This window comes from Thermobia domestica, chromosome 13, assembly GCF_964235325.1.
Source record: "Thermobia domestica chromosome 13, izTheDome1.hap1.1, whole genome shotgun sequence".
Taxonomy (NCBI): Eukaryota; Metazoa; Arthropoda; class Insecta; order Zygentoma; family Lepismatidae; genus Thermobia; species Thermobia domestica.
In genome coordinates, this window is record NC_137466.1 from 89,887,870 (window position 1) to 89,891,050 (window position 3,181).

Below are 3,181 nucleotides of genomic sequence, written 5' to 3' on the forward strand. Positions count from 1 at the left end.
TCCAGTGTCTGCGGTGAGTCCTGGATTCGATTCCCAGTGTGAACACAAGTGATTTGAATCCTACTCTAGGTCCCGTTCTTAGGACGTTATCATCATTACATGGAAGACTAAGGCAAGCCATCACGGGTTCACTTTGCCCAGGGGCCTTCGGGTCAAAGATCGACCTTCGGGCAGGATAATGCATCATCATAATGATATTCCACTAATGGGTCATCGCGTCCTTTGTATATTGCTGAGGTGTCGTCAGTGATGCTACACAGAAAAGGCGGCTTCTAATGTACTATCTTCTTATCGTATTCAATTATTATTATTAAGTTTTCTGCCTTTTGGCAGGTACTGGGACTAATGCGGATTTTATATTTTTATTTTTATTTTCAATTTTTAAATTTGGGACAGGAATGTTTCTTTCACTTTTCTCGATCTTCAGCTTCTTCCTCTAACTCCTAACATTCTCTCCTACCTTTCAAATCACCGATCAGTTGTGCTCTCTTTCTTCCTATTCCTCGCTTCCCTTCCATCTTTCCTTCTATGGCGGTGTGGAGAAGAATTTCTTCGCAAGATGTGTCCAATCCAATTTGCCTTTCTACGTAGAATGATGGATAGAAGTGTCCTTTTCTCTCCTATCCGTTTTAAAACACCTTCGTTTGTTGCTCCTCTGTCCATTTTATCTCCTCCATCTTCCTCCAACACCACATTTCGAAATTCTCTAAATATTTCTCCCCTAACTTCCGTAATGTCCAAGTCTCTGAACCATACAGTCCAGTGCTCCATATATAGCACTTGACCAACTTCTTCTTAACTCCAATTCTTGCTGAATGCTTCTTTAGCTATAGCAATTCTTGACCTGATCTCATGCTTCTTTAGCTATAGCAATTCTTGACCTGATCTCATGGTGCAGTAAGCGTCTCTCGTCAAAATACTTACCAGATACTTGAAATTATCGACCTTTTCAAGTTCTCTTTGTTCTACTCTGATCCGTAAGGGCGTGTTTTTACGGGATATTCTCGTGGTATTCAATATATAGTATTATTTATGGAATTAAGTATCTTCTGAACCACTAACGAAATAATTTTTCCTCGTTTATTTTAGGTTGCAGCTTGTGTGGCTAGGGCAGTTATTCTAACACTTGCTGAGATAAGTAATGAAAATCTCAGTCACTCTTCTGAAGCAAGACGTCTATTGAGTGAAGTGAATTTTCAACTTGTGTTCCAACTCAACTTATTCACACTTTTCCTTGGAAAGTTGAAAAGATCGTCAGATTATATACAAAACAAGGAGAGCACACTGGCTAATGCTGTTTAAGTTACGAAGGGTGTAGTGGATTATTTTACTGAAATTCGAAAGACAGTCGAGGAGTTCGAAACAATTTGGAATGAGTCTTTGAGTCTTGCTGAAAATAACGGTATGTCTCTAACGGGTCCAATGTCCAGAACACGATCACTGTCCAATCATTAAAGTCAGTATATTATGACTGGGCAAATGTCGGTTGAGGAAGAAAATATCACAAGAAGACTACAGACTTTGGATATTTCTTCCTATACATGACAGAATACTTGCAGAAATGTATTTATTTATTTACCCCCAACAGAGTACAAGCTCCAGTTACAGGAGGCTTACATAAGGTACATTTGTATACATATTATGCAGTAACACAAAAATACAAAAAAGAAAGAACACACATACACACACAAATACAAAAAATGAAATGAAAAAGACATATAAATTTAAACAAACTAAAATATCTATATTATTTGTAAGAATGTAACATCTAAAAAGCTTCACTTTTCACTTCCACAAAAACTAAGTAAAAATAAATTTAAAATTTCACTTGATGTTAATAAAATCATTATGTACTCATTTACAAATAAACCATTTTATCAAATCGGTTATAAAATATTTTACATTTTATAAAACTTGTCTAATTTCTTCTTAAAATTCATAATAGTTTCGCTAAAATCCAAATCTATCTCTTTCTTTGTCGAAATAATTAAATTAAATTATATCTCGAACACATTCTTATAAGTGGCGAATTTCTATACATTTCTGTTCTGGCTACCTCACAATAAAATAGATCTCTACTTCTTAAATGTTTTTGTTTTACATTAAAACTAATTTTATGTAAAAAGGAACTGTTTTGTATTACTCCATTTATGATTTTATAAAGAAATAGTTGTTCAAAATATTCTCTCCTGTTAGTTAACGATATAAAGTCAAACTCTTTCAATAGTGCAACATACGGTATTTTATTTTCATAGGAAGACATTTAAATATAACCATCTTAAAAATTTCTTTTGAATTTGTTCGAGCTGTCCCTGGAGAAATTTCTTATATGGATTCCATATAAGAGAGCAATATTCTAATTTTGATCTAACCATAGCATTGTAAATTACAATAATGGTATACAAGTTATGAAAATATTTTGAATTTCTAATTACAAACCCTGATCGTTTATACGCATCTTTTATAATGTTTCGTATATGGTCATGAAAATGACAAATTAAAATTCATTGTAACTCCCAGGTCTTTTATTGAATATACTCTTGATATAGCATTACCATTAATTGTATATGTACGTCTTTCATTATCTGTTTTACTTACATACCTTAAGTAGTAACACTTTCTGAAATTCAATGGGAGGTCAGTATCCATATATAGGCGTTTTACAGAAAATGCAGATATTCTATAAGCAGTGGGATAAGCAGTCTTCACTCTAAAAGTGTACACTTTCTCTCATTTGAGAAAATTGAACCACTTGCACGTCATTATGGATGCGATGTCGATAGTGTAGAGGTGGAACTGAAACTTCTTCCGAAAGTTTTGAAACCTTATGAGGAAGAAAAGCAATGCAAAATTACCTCCGTTTGTCAGTTTACTGAAGTAATGGATCGTTTCAAAGTTGCTTTCATGAAATTCACAAATTAGCCGTAATTGTTGTCACCATTCCTGTATTTAGTTCACCATGTGAGCGTTCTTTCTCGTGTCTTAGACGGGTTAAAACATCTAAGAAATCGAATGGCAAACGGTCGCCTAAGCGATCTTTGTTTCCTCTCAGTAGAAACAAAACTTGTAATGAATATTGCTGTAGAGGATGTGGTAAACGCATTCGATGCTGGACATAAAAATCGACGCATGTGCTAGCGCAACATGCTAGTAATGAAAAATGCTCTTCATTAAGTTGCAG